The following is a 17,648-nucleotide window of genomic DNA, read 5'->3' as shown; positions in this document are numbered from 1 at the left end:
AGGAAGGAAGATTATATTGCAAAAAAGAATGAAGGAGCAAGGAAAAAGGCAGAAGTAATGCTAGTGTGTATCAGTGAGGTTTGATTGCCTACCCTCTTTGTTCCTGGCAGAGCCTGGATTTTGTTCTGCATTCCACCCTTCTTCCAAGTGATTCCACAGTAAATCCTATTTAATCCAAGCTGATTATGGTTATCACAGTTTCCTTGCCAGGCACTGATTTAGGAGGGGCCGTATGATGTAATTGAAGTCAATGAAATGTGAGGAAAGACTTCCGGGGGCTTCTGGGGAAGGTCTCCTCACTGCTTATAAATAGACATACAGGAAGAGACACACTCTTCTTCAGCTGCATGTTGTCACCTTTGGATATGGCACCTGAAACTGCTACCATCACCTTTTAACTGTGCAGAGAGCATCTTGGGGATGAGCCATCATGCTGAGGGTGGTAGAGCAGAAAGAGAGGGCACGTGGGTCCCTGATGATGCTGCTGAACCATCAGATTAATCAGCCCTGGAGCTGCCCCATATCTGGACCTCTTAAAATGTGGGATATATTTTTCCTTATGTTTTAAGCTATTTGATTTGGATTCCTTTTTTACTTGCAGCTGAAGGCATAGCCATAGAGAAGGATACTGCAGATGCCTAGGAAGGAGAAACTTCCAAGCAGGAAATGAGTTGGCATCTGAGGCTGCAGGGAGATGGACTAATATGGAGATGGAAAGGTGGCCTTTGAATTTGGGGGATCATTGGTGACTTTGGTGAGGATAGTGGCCCTGGGCCATGAGAGAAAAAAACAGCTTGCAAAAGGTCACTTACTCTTACACAGAGTTGGCACTAATGGATTTTTATGGAATCATAAAAATGAGACATGAATAAATGGAAGATAAGGAGGTGGGCAAGGAGTATAGACTTTAAAACAGGGGTTTTAATCTGGGGGATCTATGGATAGCATTCAGGGGATCCATGAACTTAAATGGGGAAAAAATTACATTTTAATTTTTCACTCACCTCTAAAATTTAGCCTTTTCTTCAATTAGGACTGTAAGCATTACACTTCAGTAGTATTGTCATTACCTGCGACTCTGTCACCTATAAAAATCACAGCTGTTTTTATATCACATTATAGTTTGTTGCAGACATTGCAAACTATTGTTTATAATCATCACTACTTGAAACACACAGAATATCCACTTCAAGAGCTTTTTATTTAATGCATTAATAAAGGACACACAAAAATAAAAGAAAAAATCATGTGTATTACTATGTCACAAATTTAAAAAATATAACAGCTGTATTTCAGTATAATTGGTTCCCATGGTAATTCTATGTATATTGTTATATGCGTTCAAAAACATTATTCACCAGATTACTGAAGCTATCCGTGGTGTGAAAAAGGTGAACAACTCTGGCTCTAAAGGAAGAGAGAGAAGGGGAGACTTGTACAGTAGAGATGGGAATGTATTGTGTGGGGAACACTGCTTTTTAGAACAGAGGAGAGACTTCCATGTTGAAATACTGAAGGGATAGAGAAGAGATTTTGAGCGCCAAGGTCCCTGAAGAGGCTGGAGCTATTGCGATGCAGAGCTCAGGTGGAGGGATTAATACAGGAAGGAAATATTTCCCACAATAAAAGGGAGGAAAGGATGAGTGTAGATAAAAATAAGTGTTTTAGTAGGGTGGGAGTGGAGGCAGGAAGTTGAGGGGGATTCTGCCTGATGGCTTCTATTTTCACTGTCAAGTAGGAGTGAAGTTATCTGCTGAGAGTGAGAATGAGAGGGGAGGTGATAAAGGTAGGAAACAGAAGAGAGGGCTGACAAGGACAAGTAGAAGGACTACCAGCCCAGTGGGTGGAGAGGAGTGGGGCAATTAGAGACCATCAGGTTGTCACGGCAACAGTCTGTGTGGGTGTATAGGAATCATAGGGCAGAAGGTCAGCTAGAGTCAGGGCTGGGGTTTTACCAGGAGGATGAGATGACGCAGGAATAAAAGAAGGATGGGTCAAATTGTTTAGGCTGTGTGGAAAAGAATGTGGAGGTAGGGGTGGCCAGATGGCTCAGTTGGTTAGAGCACGAGCTCTTAACAACAAGGTTGCCGGTTCAATTCCCGCAGGGGATGGTGGGCTGCACCCTCTGCAACTAAAGATTGAAAACTGAGACTGGACTTGGAGCTGAGCTGTGCCCTCCCCCGCTAGATTGAAGGACAATGACTTGGAGCTGATGGGCATCTCATGTACTTTACGGATGAGGAGACTGGGGCTCAGAGAGCAGAGATGTGTATTTATGTTTTGGGGCTTCTGTAGTCTTGCTATTAAGATCTGTGTCTATGTCTGGGTCACTGTGGTAGACAGTGTTGGTTGGTGAGTCCAACCCCATCTCCCTGTCACCTCCCAATGATAGGTCTACGGTTGCCTCAGTTTCAGCCAGTGGGATATAAGTAGAAGTCATGGAGTCAAACTCCTGGGAAAAGTTTGTTAAAAGGGCAAGTGTGCAGCCAGATGACCCTGTGCCCCGCTCTCTTCCCTCAGCTTGGAACTTGGTTTAGCAGCCATCTTGTGTGCCTGAACACAAAAGCCACACTTTAGAGATGGTGGAACACTGAGATAGAAAGCCCTTGTGTCCTTAAGTGTCCTCAACCCAGGATTGCCCATCTCTGGATTTACCAAGTGAGAAAAAACAAACCACTATTTGTTTAAGCTACTGTTAATTGGATGTTCTGTTCATTGCAGCTGGATGCTTTTCTACCTGATGGAATCATAGGGCCAGTTAGTACGTAACAGAGCTGAGGCTAAACCCAGATTTTCTCTCTCACAATCTAATATTCTTTCCTTGATAGCAGTGGTTCTCAAAGCATCAGCATGGCCTGGGAACTTGTTGAAATGCAGAATTTCGTACTCCACCTCAACCTCTTAAATCAGAAACCCTGGAGGTGGAGCCCTCCAGGTACTGGCGTACACCTAAATTACCCAGCCACTGCTCTCTAGCCATGTGCTTCACGTATGGTCCCGGACCTCTCCGCTTTACCTGGAGGCACGTTTAAAAATATACCATGTCAGGTCCCCACTCCAGATCTATCAAATCAGAATCTTCATTTTCAGGAGTTCCCTAGGTTATTGTTATGCTTGCTAAAGTTTAAGGAACACTGCTGCACAATATGCTTTATTGAGTCTTTTTATTTCTCTTATTAAAGCAAGAGTGCTGAAAAGATACATGGCTGACTGGGCTGAAATTACACACTCAGGATTCAGCTATGCACGCCACACAACAAAATCTAAACATTATAAAATTAAAATGATATAATCCACAATTGAACTTTCAAACTTTTGATTTTAGACATTTCAAAACTTATAAAAAGTAGCAAGGATTGTATAATTGTACCCTATGTGCTTCAAGATTGATTTTAAATGAAAAACTTACCCCAAGTATAAATTTGAAAACCCTCTTTTAGGAATCGAATGCTAAAGTAATTTGTGTATGCCACCAGTGCCTCTATAAAATAAACCATATATTTTAAAAATAAATGATTGTGTTTTAATATCTTTGTACTTATTAGAGAAAGAATAGGGACAAATTTAAATTTTTTCATTTTAAGTAATTTTCGCATCTTTTTTTACACTACGTATTGGAAATTATGTATTTCATGATGGCATTTTCAGGATTCTATTACTGTCCTTAGTTCATGTCCATGTTATTATCCCTGATTGTAACATCCATTCTTATAGTTGTTAACAGCTACAGTTTCATCCATAAAATGTGTGTCTTTAGCCCTCATTCCAGTCTGCCTCAGAAACAAATTTTCCTAGAATGCCTGCCTTAAAGTGTATTTAACTTTTTAAAAATTTTGATATTCTTTAAATGTGCTTTCCAGAAAGTAGCTTTTAGAAAGATAAGAGTGTTTCCATCATTTCCATTAACTGCTGTATCTCTTTGTGCAGCATGGAGCTTCGGCCTCATTGTCACTGTGCATTGTGATGTTGATTTATTGGCAGCACAGTGACAGCATGCTGGAGCTGGAGGGGACACGAAGATCGTTTATTAATTAGGCCTTCCCAGCCTTTCTCCCACGGTGTTCACATCGACGTACAAGGAAGGGAAGAGGCAGTTTGCTGAGTGAGGGGCTGCCTGGAGCAGTCCAGCACCCAGTTTAAGTACCCCAGTCTTTTTCAACTTTTCGTTTTATGAATGAGGAACCTGACACTCGTTTCTTTTTCTAAAAAATGTATTTACATTCTCTGCACGTAGTAGTATTATTGTGCATCATCTGTGTTTTCTTTTATTGTGAAAGTTGTATTTTTTTCCCTCCTTCTTACAGTAAATATTATTTCTATTTGACTCATGATATGTTTTTTTTTTTGACTCATGATATATTTGTGTTGGTGCTTTTGTTAGAGTTCCTTTTTATGATTCTGTTGTCCCAGCCATTTTTGCTTTTGTGCCTTCACAGTTTTTTTTTTCTTTTCTGATGGGATTAAAAAATGTTTCCCACATGGTAAAATAGTATATTTCCTACTACTGCTTTAATATGTTGTTATATTTAATAATTTGATCTCTTTAAGTCTCTGGGATTAAGGTATTATTTCTTTATTTCTAGAGCTTCTATTGTTTCCATATGAATATTGGAATTTTGGGTCCATTTTGATCTATTCATGTTTATTATGCTATTAGTACATCTCCAGCTGTTCCAGGCTAGTGAATTTGGCTAATTAAAGCTATTTAGGGGAGTATAAAAAGTAACTTTTGACATGGTTTTAGTTTCCTGTTCCTATCATTTGGTTTGTTAAGTCAACACCACCAAGTTCTAAGAATAGTTATTTAGCAGTCTAACTGAAAATTGGAAGACCCAGCTCTATATTCATTCACCTTTTAGCACTATTTAAAATAGTTTTGTTTGTTTGTTTGTTTGTTTGTTTTGGAGCTCTTGTTTTCTTAGTCCTGGCCTGCCTGCCCCTCTGGCTCCTTACCTCTCCAGCTTACAATTTTGGCTGTTGACCCTAGGGCTCTGCAGGTCTCAGACAATCCCTTATGCAGGCTTTCCCTTGCTTGCTTCAACCCCATCTATAAATTAGTGATAGAAGCAAGTCAGCAAGTGTGTTTTCTGGATAAACCAAGACAAGACGAACAGGTTGAAATAGTGTCCCTGTTTGAATCACCCTATGATCAAATAAGCAAGGAGGAGCCCTGGAAACAACTGATGTCCACTGCCCTCCGTGGCTCAGGAGTGACACATGGCTTAAGGTTTTTTTCTGTTAATCACGTGCTGAAGCAGTGTCATTCTCAAATTGTTCTCACATTTTGGAATCAAAATAATTGTAATCTTATCTTTCCTAATCTGAGTTGACATCTGTCATCTGTGTGACATGGTTCCTCCTCCTTGGCCTATCTTAGAAACATTTGAGGGTGCAGAAATAAAAATGATTTTACTCTGGTAGCTTTTGCTTTGTTAATGGAGATATTTTTTTTTTTTAAAGAAAGAAATAAAATTTTATTTACAGGAGACAGAAGACATGATTGCACATAGAAAAATCCTAAAGAATATTTTAAAAAGCTACTAGAACTAATAAGTGAGTTTAGAAAGGTTACAGGATACAAGGTCCATATACACAAGTCAATTGTGTTTTTTTAATTAAATTTTTTAAATTACTTATTTTTAAAATTGTGGTGAAATATACATAACACTTACCATTTGACCTGTTTTTAAGTGTACAGTTCCGTGGCATTAAGTACATTCACACTGTTGTATAATCATCAAGATGTCTTCTTAACACAAAAGATAGGAAAATAACAACCTGCAAAAATTGATATTGACCTTTTCGAAATTCATAACTCTATTTCTTTCAGTATCCGAGGATTTAAATAGTATTAGCTGGTGTGTGAGTTAATTGTGAACCACAAGTTTAGTTCAATAGCATCTCAGGGTGAATATTGAGTTCCCGGCAGTAACACATCAGTAGGTTTTATTTGAAAGAAAACCTTAATCGAGTGGCCAACGACCTGCGCAGCAACATGCCTAAGTTTTATTGTGACTACTGCGATACATACCTCACTCATGACTCTCCATCTGTGAGAAAGACACACTGCAGTGGCAGGAAACACAAAGAGAATGTGAAAGACTACTATCAGAAGTGGATGGAAGAGCAGGCTCAGAGTCTGATTGACAAAACAACTGCAGCATTTCAGCAAGGAAAGATACCTCCTACTCCATTCTCTGCTCCTCCTCCTGCGGGGGCAATGATCCCACCTCCCCCCAGCCTCCCTGGTCCTCCTCGCCCAGGTATGATGCCAGCACCCCACATGGGAGGCCCTCCCATGATGCCAATGATGGGCCCTCCTCCTCCTGGGATGATGCCTGTGGGACCTGCTCCTGGAATGAGGCCGCCCATGGTAGGCCACATGCCAATGATGCCAGGGCCCCCAATGATGAGACCTCCCGCCCGTCCCATGATGGTACCCACTCGGCCAGGAATGACTCGACCAGACAGATAAGGAAAGAGGGGAGCCTCTTTCTAACAGTTCTATATAACTTGTTCTGTTTCGCCAGGAGATCATGGTGCTGGGACTCTGGGTATTTCCTAATAGCATGACAAGACTCGCTCCCCCTTTCCTATTAAAGAGAATAGTTTCGGAAGGGTGTAGTGGGACAAAAAAAGCAATTTTTATTTGTATTGTGAAATGTGAAAATAAAATTGTTAACTCTTTTAGTTAAAAAAAAAAAGAAAGAAAACCTTATGATGGATTTATTTTATATGTATTTAGGTTTTTTTTTTTTTTCCCTCCTAAATTATGTTTGTTTCATTAGCTGGTTAAGTGTATGTATGTATGTATGTATGTATGTATGACATAAGTATATGTAATGTGTTTTCTGACCTTTGAATTGGAAGAGACTTGATTTTACCAAATGTCATTTACACTCTTAGGTGATCATTAGAATTGGATGATGCAAGTCTGATAATTAGAATCTGGCTTCTATTCAGTTTGAAAGAGGTATGGTGCCAAATGGTAAAAGGCCAATTGTAAACTCTTATTTCATTGATAGAAGGCTGGTATTGCACACTTTTCCCTGAAGTGGAATATCCAAATGGCTCCTGTGTCCTTTTCGAATGCATCACAATCTTAGAATAACAGACTCTATGATCTAGAAGCCCAACCCCTTATTTTTACAGACTCTTATGCCCCTAATCAGACAGGTGCTCCCCTCCCAGTTTTCTTCTCATAAACAGTAGAGTGAGAAATTCTTCAGCGGGGAGATATCTTGCTCACCTTTGTTGTCTTCAGCAGTTAGCGCAGTACCTGGAACTTACTGGCTTCTCAATAAATATTTGTTAAGTGAATACATGATGAAACTGCAGCCTAAGGACAGGAAGTGACCTGCCCAAGATCACAAATCTAGTTAGTAACAACATTCTGATAAGTAGGTTATGATAACATTTTAATTGCATTGCATTGCTTGAAAGCACATGATGAGAGGCCAGAATTGGGCTGAATCTTGGAATAAAACTCTGGTGACAGGTTATTCATAGAACTAGAAATTCATACAATCATCCACAGCATTGAGTTGACTCTGAGGTCCATCTTGAGAGGTTTTTTGGCACCTTAGAGTTTTGTTTTTCTTGCTAATGTTCTACTGGTCAGAATAATGGGTACATGATTGTGGGGTGGAGGAAGCCTCCTTGGATGGCTTTCCCACAGTTGAAAAAGGCTACAATGAGAGACATTCCTAATCTATGGAAGGACATGGAGATCTCTCTCCATTCCTGGGGTCCACAAACCATCAATTATGTTCATCGTTAGTCTTTATTAGAAATACATAGTCATTTTTGGGGTGGCTGGATGGCTCAGTTGGTTAGAGCATAGGATGGTGGGCTGCGCTCCCTGCAACTAAGATTGAAAATGGCGACTGGACTTGGAACTGAACTGCGCCCTCCACAACTAGATTGAAAGACGACTTGGAGCTGATGGGCCCTGGAAAAACACACTGTTCCCCAATATTCCCCAATTAAAAAAAAGAAAGAAAGGAAGAAAAGAAATACATAGTCATGTTTGGCATAGGTTGCGAAAGGCTTGGTGGCAACAGGCGTGTGTGATGAGCCCTTAGAACTGTGTCAAGATCAAGGCCGTTTTGTTTTGTTTGAGGTAGAGAGGGTTGGAGTAGGATAATAGCATGAGAATACCAGCTCAGGATGGCTGTGGCTTTTGAGGAGGTCAGAGTGACCCAGGAAATATAATCTGGCCTTTGGCCGGTGGCGGTGGCTGGTGGCCCGCTGGCAGTCATCACTGAGCTCAGGAGAGTCTGACCTGAAGATGTGTTCCAGGTGATCTGCTCCAGGGAGGCCTCAAGATGTCCACGATGGCTATACTCCTGAGTGACAGCCGGAGTGAGTGAGTGAGTGTGTGTGTGTGTGTGTGTGTGTGTGAGAGAGAGAGAGAGAGAGAGAGAGAGAGAGAGATCTCGAGAGAGAAACATGAAGGGAGAAGCAAATGTAGAGAAGGTGTGGCCCAAAAAACTTGACAGAGTCCTTTTCATCCACTATTTCAAGGTGACAAGGTGAGCACCGGAGTCACCTAGCTTGCCTAGATGGCCATAAGGAAAGGTGTGTAAGGTCTGGGCTAGACCCAAAGGTCTATTGGTGTGGGCAAAGGGAGGGGCCTGTGTCCTGCCTCTGTTGGTCATTATGAGCCCGCTACCTGAGCCAGGTGGACAGGTGAGGACAGCATGTGGCTGGACCTCAGGGATGAGGTGGTCCAGCTTTGGTTCCCAAATCCTCTGTTGGCTTTTAGGCGTATGGACAACAAGTAGGAAGAATTAAACTTAAGCTCTCACTCTTCTGACTGCCTGTCTCTTTAGAAGTGCCATCATTCTTGCCATCAGGAATTGTTAGCATTGGGTTGGGGTCTGAAGGTTGGGCTTTATGAGTCAAGAACTCATTGAAATTGTTTTCAAACCTGTGTTTATGTTTTTCTGGGAAGGTTCATAGCAGATCCTCAAAGAGATCCATGAATCAGCAAAGGTTAAGAACTATTGGCATAAGGCAAGCAAAGGAACACATCCGTTTATAGAGGCCTTGTTCACACGGCAGGGATATAAATGGATGGAGTGTGGCAAGGCAGTAACGGTCAGTTTAGCGGCTCTGGGCCTGTGATTTAGAGGCTGCTGTGCCACCTGACAATAGTGGTTACCCAAGAGCGCACACAAAATGGGTTAGAGGTAGCGGTCAGGAACTTGCTGAATGAGCAGGGGACAATGGCAGTGCAGACAGAGAAATAAATACTGTGCATCCGAAGGAACAAAGCTGGTTGGGATGGAACAGTCACTGAACACAACTGAACACCAGAGCAGAGAGAGTATTATAGTGTTCTCAGGACTGATACGTTTATAATCCATGAGAGGGCCAGGTCACAAGTTTCCCAGGGACTACACTAGGCTTCAGTTAATGTTGTTCCCTGGCTCTGGGTAGAGGACGCTCTTACAGCTGTATTGCCTATGGGTATGTTCTAGAAGCAGAGGCAGTAGTCTGGCCCCTTGACCTACACCCTGTTATGTTCATCTCTACTTCATCCTTTTTATGAACTTCAGGGTAGTTTTTCATACTATCCCTGTGGCCAGTGCTCTTTGTGGTTCATTTCCAGCCTTGGGGGCCAGGCTGATGGGATACTCAGAATAATATCATTTCTAGAACTGGAATCTAATCTTGCTTTCCAAGAGCAAGGTTTTGGGGAGCAGTTTTTTCTAGGTTCAGGAATCCTAAGCAAGGATGGAACATATAGGGAGTGGGAGTTCTCAGAGAGGACTGTGGATTAGGGAAAGGAAGATAAATCATTCTCAAGACTTGGGTTAAGATGTGGGGCTGTTTGGCTCAGTGTTTTCCTCATTGGCCCAGCTGTAGTTTGGTGATACCTGACACTCTCTTGCTCCTCACTACCTCCTTCCAGCCTTTTCTTGACCATGGCTGTACTCCTTGAGCAATGCAAGCCATTGCAAAGTTGTTTTAGAGGAACACAGCCACTTGGCAACTTAGTTTTACCCTGTGGGACACCATCCAGCTGAGCCAGTTCTGACCGCCCCCTTTTCACAACTTTCTTTACAGGTCTGGCCTTGGAACTGCTCTACCTTCCACTGATACCTCGTTTTGGTGCAGCTGTCTACAGACCCAGTTCATGATTCATGACTATTGTTTGATCTTGTAGGAAGTAAAATACTTGTAGTCACTAGTTTGTTTCCATCCAGGAGCTAATGGCACCTCGTATAAGGTATCCATTGGGAAAATTTCCAAAGGATCAAATATCAGAAATTCAGCTACATCAAGCCATTTGGTTCCTGATACCATAAGCTATTCAGTGTAAGAATCCTGGAATACCTTTTCTTATGTCATGCTAAAAGGAATCGAAAAAAATTCATTTCTAAAGTTGCATCTCTTCCCCCCTTTTTCCTCCTCTTTGAAAATGGTCTAGGATTAAAGTCACATTGTTTCCCATCTGTAGGCCAATGGTGAACACATGAATTTATCCTGGGGTACACTATTATCTGATTGTGTGGCAAGCCTTTTGTCTTGTTAAAAGAAAGGCAGGGAGTAGAAGCTATGGCCTTGAAATCACTCTTTCATTTGTTCAGCCAATGTTTGTTGAACAGCTACAATGTTCTAGGACCTGTGGTAGCTATCAGGAATGCAGAGATAAAGGACACTGTCCCAGCCCATAGAAATACATAGGCCAGCAGGCAAGACAGGGAAGTGAATCATTAATTGAAATATAATGGGGTAATTGCCAGGAGAGCAGGAACGGAGTACAGATCAGCCTGAGGAAGACTGCTGCTCCTTTTGGTGGAAAAGCAGTAGCCCCTCATTTATTTATTGTTGTTTTTACTGTTGTTACACTTTCATCAGAAAAAAAAAATCCATGTAGATAAGTGAATTTTCCAGATAATCAGGCTTATCTTTCTAAGTCCTGTAACTTAAAACATCTAAAAACTATTTTGGAGGGAAATATTTATCAAACGCATTCTTTACTTCTCTCTTAAGTGAAATATACTGGATGAAATGCAGTCTTCTCCTGTTTTCTCCTGTTTCTTGAGGCCAGTGCATTCACACCAGCCTTTGTATCTGGGCCCACAGACTCCTTCAGAGGGAGTATGTTCACCCCCTGAGCCAACACGCCCCTTCCTTACTGCTTTTTGTAATTTTTCTGTCTCTTCTTTCCTTCCCAGGATGATAGCACTCACAGTGTGAGGGATATAAATGATAAATGTCTAACTAGTGTGTGGTTGGCACAATTAAGTACCTTGATTGTGGTGGTGGTTACACAAAGGTACACATGTGATAAAATTGCATAAAGCTATGCACGCACAAATGAGTGCATTATATATGAAAGATGGTTTTGATATTGTACTATAGTTACGTAAGATGTTGACATCGGGAGAGGCTGGGGGAAGAGGGCTGGAGACCTCCCATACATTTCTTTGTACTTGCAAATCTATCATTATTAAAAAAAAAAAAAAAAAAAAAAAAAAAAGCTAGAGTTTTGTGCCCTGCTTTTCCCCTTTATGTTTTCATTTTTAACAAAAAGAGAATGTCCAAGTGTTGTATCTACCTGTCTTGATTACTTCCAAAAACAAACTAAAAAAATCGTAATATATTTTAGAATTAACTGCAAGAATGCCTAAGCATTCTATAGAATATATGGGGTTGTATTTGAGAGTATTAGAAAGGGAAATTGCGTGAAAAAAACATATTGGTAACACTAAAATAATGTGAAATTATGCACCTGGTGGACTGGAGACAGAAAGAGGAGTGTTTTGGCTGAGCGTGGGGAGGAGCCCTTGTCTGCCTGTGCCTGGTCAGGAATGATCTGAGAGCTTTGAGGGAGAGGGGGAAGTGGGGTAGTCTGCTAAGCAGACCTGGTCTGGGGCAGCTCAGGGCAGGGCAGCGCAGGCTGTGGTTCCTCGGGGGAAAATAAAAAAGAACAGGCCATCAGCGTGCTAGCAACAGCACCTAAATGAGTGGAAACTTCTTCAGAAAAGGGTGGCAGGACACAGACAAGTTGTGCTATCAGATTCTATCAAATATTGATTGTAGAAAGAGTTAGGGAACAGGAGGGAATAGAAAGCAGAGAGTGGAGATGGGGGAGTAGTGTCATTTGGGGGGGAAAGTCCAGAAAGGGCAGGCTGGTGGCTGGAGCTTCCCAGCCAGCTTTCAGGGGTTCCCCTTTGCTCAGAGAATGAAGTCCAAACTCTACATGGCATTAACAGACCCTGCATGACCTGTCTGGTATTGGAATATCTCCCTGAGCTCATCTCCCGGTGCTCCCCCAAATACACCTTCTGAGTCTGCAGTTTCCAGAACGCACTGTCCTGTTTTTAGGCCTCCCTCCTCTCTCAGGTGCTTCCCTTTGCCTTCCATGATTTTCCCTGTAGATGTCAGCACATTAACTGCTCCCCTGCCTACAGGGCCCTGCTGGCTTCTCTCTGTGAAGCCTTTTGTCATACCTGGGTTGGGACACAACCCCCTTTCTCTACCTTTGGCCTTCCTCAGCTCCAGATGAGCCACAGTGGCCCCATTTGCCCAGCGTGAGCTTCCCCTCCCCAGCTGCGGGGAAGGGGGTGGTTGAGCTGCTGAAGAGAAGAGAACTCCACCTCCCATTTCCCTGCTCAGCCTGGGCCTTTGCACATGCTAGTTCCTCTATCTTCTCTTACATCTCCATTTGGGAGGCTTTCCATCAGAATTCTAGGCCTTGTCAAACAATCATTTCTCTGTGTGACTCTCACACTGGCCTCCCACAGCCTTTTGTTCTCGCAAACATTCAAGAAATACGTATTAAGAACACACTGTTGTGATTGATTGATCATGTGGAAGTTCTTCCACTGGAGGGAATGTCACAGAACGAGTCCCTTCCCTTTTGCAGTGGCTAGCCCATCATCATGTATGGAGCGGTCATTGCATCTCTTCCTAAGTTTTGTCTTTCTAGGTCGGGGAAGACCACTTACTTACTAGCTGTGTAACTCTGAGCCACTTTCCTCCAAGCTTCAGTTTCCTCATTTGTTAAAAACTGAGATAAAACAGTACCTATATTGTTGTTGTTGAAATTAAATGAGCTCGTATATGTAAAGTGCTTAGAACAGTGCTTGGCATATATTAAATGCACAACAATAATTTCAGTATTATTTTGTATTATTGTCGTGCAGGGCGGCCTGTGGGGTCTCTGCTTCTGCTCCCCACATAAGAACTCAGGATATGGCTAGGCCAAAAAGGAACACCCACGGAGCCATAAGTAGGGGCGTCATATTACTATATTCTCGCTGACACCTGGGTTGGAGACACAGGAACCAGGAGCAACACAATCCGCAACCTGCCGTCCACTTCTCTCTGCCAACCAACCCCATTTGCTAGCTGCAATCCACTGTGCTAACTGCAATCCGCGCTTGCTAGCTCAGCCACCATCTTCTTGCTAGCCCCCATTTGCTGCTAGCGTAGCCATGGCAGTTATATTAGTGGCCAATGGCTCACTAGTTACAGCTGACGGCCAACTAGCCACAGCTGAGGGCCATCCAATCACAATTGATGGCCATTTACTACTTTTTAGTGTGAGAGCCTGGAAACTGCACTTCTGGCTCTGTCCCCACACTCCACCCCTACAGGTTCTCCCCTCACAATCGACATGACAAGCATCTTCTGCGAGGGGCCCTGTGCGAGGAGCCTGGAGGTAAATGCAATATCCTGGACACAGCCAGACTGTCTGGACACAGCCAGGGTTTCTCAGGGCACCACCAGTACTTCTGGGCACATCCAGACTTCCTGGGCTTCTTAGGGTACCACCAGTCTCCCCGGGCACAGCCAGGGTTTCTCAGGGCACTGCCACTCTCTCTGGGCACAGCCAGACTTCCTGGACTCAGCCAGGGCTCTCAGGGTACTGCCACTCTCTGGGCACAGCCAGACTTCCTGGACTCAGCCAGGGCTCTCAGGGCACTGCCACTCTCTCTGGGCTCAGCCAGACTTCCTGGACTCAGCCAGGGCTCTCAGGGCACTGCTACTCTCTCTGGGCCTCTCAGGGTACCATGCTGGAACTACAACGGCTCACAGTCAAGGTGCTTACATATTCTCGATGGTGGCCAGTCACGACACGAAAGCAAACATCCGCCAGTTCCACCACATGGTGGTATGTTCCCAAGCAAACAGTCAAGCTGTCCATTAAATTAGGGATAGAAGGTAATTCCCCATAGTCCATAGTCATTCGTCAGGGCTGTCCTGGGGGTGAGGGACAACCTTGACCTCACCCTCATCTCCCACAGAGGACTCAACAAGCGTTTCCTGCTGGGACTACAAGTCCTGCATCCGGGCTGCCTCAGAAAGAACTTCCCAGCCCACAGGGCTGCAACAACCTTCGCTTTCTGTGGCCTATGCTGGTTGGGGAACCGTCCACATCTTCCCACCCCTCCACGGGGGTCCAGCTCTCCGGCAGCTGCTCCTCCTGGTCTTCCTGAGACTGAGTGTTCATACGCACAAACTGCTCCACCACCCTTCGGAGAGCTTTGGCTGGCACCGTACCCTGCTCGCTGCACTTCTGGCTCTGTCCCCACAATTATATTTTACGTAGTGCAATTAAACTTGGATAACCTATATTTTGAGACATTTTCTTTAATTAAAAAACTCCAGATGTTGAACAACTATGAAGTACACCTGAAACTGATACAATGTTGTATGTTAGCTATATTTTTAATAAAAATATTTTTTAAAAAACCAGAAAAACAAAATATATGATTACATGCAAAAATTATATTTGTTTTCAACAGTCTATCCCTAGCTTTTGAGTATTTAAGAGTTTTATTAAAATACTTCATAGCCATTTATATTATATATTAATATACACAAATTGTATATTAATTTTAAATATTGTAAACATTGTAAATATGCATATTTTACATACTTATTGTACGTAATACAATTAACATATTGTAGAGAGTTAATTGAAAGTGATAGCTTTTTTGTTGTTCATGACATGAAAAATCAGTGAGCTTGTTTCCTTGCTCACTACTCTTACTAGTTCTAAACTTGAATCAAATGTATCCACTCATTTTTTAAATAACTCTAAGCTCTCATGTCTCCCATAGTTTTCAGATACAGAGTAAAAGTCTGTGAGAAATAAGAATGTATCAGTATCTTCCTTCCAGAAACAAGGTTTATTCCTCTGTTCTGTTACAGGCATCTCTCGTTTTTGTTATTATCAACTTGTGGGCATTTTACCTTGGATTTTTCTCCCTGTTTATTCTTCTACTCCTCAACACGTAAGTGTAATTTTTTACATTTAAAATATAAAATTTATTTTTTCTGATTATAAATAACACATATGGACCATTAGGAAATTATAGAAAACACAGAGAAAATCACATATATAATACCACTACCCAGATGTAACTCCTATTAATATTTTATATTTGTTTTCAGTCTTCTTTCCATCTGTCTGTCTACCTCTGTGTCTATTTATCTATATTTGTAAAACAAAAATGAAATACAACTGAATGCTTTTTTCACTTAACACTGACTGGTGCCAATTTATTTTTCAAGCCAGTTCCAGACGACCCTAAAACACAGATTTCATCGTGTCCCTTCCCAGTTCAAGAACTTACCATTACAATCCAGGCAGCAGCACACCTCTGACCCATCTCTTAGACGAAAAGAGTGTATTGATTTGAAGCCAGAGGATCTGAGGTCGAGTGTGTCCTTCACTTACTAGCTGCGTGATATTGGACAAGTTACTTAAGCTCTCTGAGCCATTTCCCTACCATGATTAATGGTAAACATCTTACCTCAAAGAGTCCAGTTAATTAATGTAGGTGAAAGTGCTTTATGAAGGGTAAAATGCTATATAGATAGTAACGATGCTACGTCCCTCACCCTGCCCCCCCCAATAAAATTGGGAGCTCCCTTAGGTAGGGTCCATTGTGAAGTTTAATGCTTGGCAACTTTGCCTCCATTTTTAATAAATGTTTGCTTAATTCATGAACAAATGAACAAATGTCTAGTAGGCCTAATCCAGCCCTGATCATTAACATGTATGGCTTTGAGATTTTCTGATCATCCTCTGTGTTCTTTAATTTAGGGTGACCAATAATCCTGGTTTTCCCAGGACTGAGGGAATGTGGGACTGTGAATTTTGAAGCTGAATCCAAGGGGGTCCTTGGGACTCAGAACTATCAGTATTAAAACCAGGATGAGTTAGTCATCCTATTAAAAATTCAGTGATGGATTTCAGGGTTGAAGGGAAGAATTGCCCACTTCTGGGTTCCATGGCCAGGGTTACTGCCAGAGAGGTGAGAGGGATGTTTCCATCTGGGTCTCATGGGGTGTTAGACCCTAACTGAAAGGGCTTGCCACTTTGCAGGAAACTCGATTTTACAAATTCACACTGTGGTGATCAAGCCCTTGGGAGTTTAATTAAAACTTATAAACAATGGATTGGTAAATCAGAATGACAATTTAAAATGTTCCTGTTAGTTTGCTGGGACAGCCCCTTCCCTGCTTAAATACCGAAGAGGGAATGAAAAGTGAGCCGGTGGTGGTAGGCATTACTGGAGGGGGTATCATATGTTGGATTTTAATTGACTCTCCACTGCAGAGTGCCCATTTCTAGGGAGATCTAGAATGCTTGTGGCTGGTGGAGACCATGGATGGATAAGGCTTCCTGGACTGATACCGTGTTTCCCCCAAAATAAGACTGAACCGGACAATCAGCTCTAATGCATCTTTTGGAGCAAACATTAATATAAGACCCGGTCTTATATTATATTACACTGGGTCTTGTAAAATAAGACCGGGTCTTATATTAATGTTTGCTCCAAAAGATGCATTAGAGCTGATTGTCCATCTAGGTCTTATTTTCGGGAAACACGGTACCAACTCTGTCCAGCATCTGTGCTTACCCTGCGCTCCCTACTTGCTGTTTGTCCTCATCACCTCTTTGCTTCATCTCAGTCCACTTTTCAAAGTTACAATCCCTGTTTCAGATTAGTTTACACCACTCTATTTTTGGTTATGTGCTTCCTGCTACTAGATCTCTGTCTCATGTATGTTCAAGGGTCCCTGCGGTCACATCACTGGTGTTCTGTGGACATCACCTTTAAGTGGCTCATTTTCTCCTCTTTGTTTAGTCAAAAAGAGGTTCCTGTTCCAGGCTTGAGCATTCTGCTTTCTCTCCAGCTTTTCCACAGCAGCCCTTGTCTCTCACTGGGGACGGTAACTTCTGTGGCTTGCCGTCTCTCCGACCACAGGGATTTCTCACCACCAGCACCACCTGCTGCCCTGATTCCCAGAGGCCTCCCTCCCTTTCCACCTGGCCTCTAGTTGACACACTTTGGGGTTTGCCACTGGCCAAGAACAGGGAGAGGCTGTGCTGGTGTGAAGTGATGGGTGATCTGGAAATAGCCTTGGGGGAAGGGCCTGGCCCTGAAGCTGGCATTGAGGTGTTCGCCTGCACTTATAATGCCTGGCACTCAGCAGTCAGAAAACAGGCATCTTTGCAGATCCAGTTAGTCCTCTCTCCCAGGGAGACCCATGTGTGCAGGGTATTCACCCCTGAGTTGGGGATTGTAGTACTAGCCACACAAAACTTTTACTCTGGGGCCGGTCCGGTGGCTCAGGCGGTTAAAGTTCCATGCTCCTAACTCCGAAGGCTG

The 17,648-nt window shown here is 42.7% G+C and overlaps 1 pseudogene; it reads left to right on the top strand.

The window, feature by feature from the left end:
- The first annotated feature begins 5,971 nt into the window (after positions 1-5,971).
- On the top strand, positions 5,972-6,601 carry LOC109455791 (U1 small nuclear ribonucleoprotein C pseudogene; annotated as a pseudogene).
- The last annotated feature ends 11,047 nt before the right edge of the window (positions 6,602-17,648 follow it).

This window comes from Rhinolophus sinicus, chromosome 12 (genome assembly GCF_057876585.1).
Source record: "Rhinolophus sinicus isolate RSI-liver-muscle chromosome 12, RSI-T2T, whole genome shotgun sequence".
Classification (NCBI taxonomy): Eukaryota; Metazoa; Chordata; class Mammalia; order Chiroptera; family Rhinolophidae; genus Rhinolophus; species Rhinolophus sinicus.
Note: the sequence above shows the minus strand (reverse complement) of the source record. Positions and strands in the feature narration are given on the sequence as shown.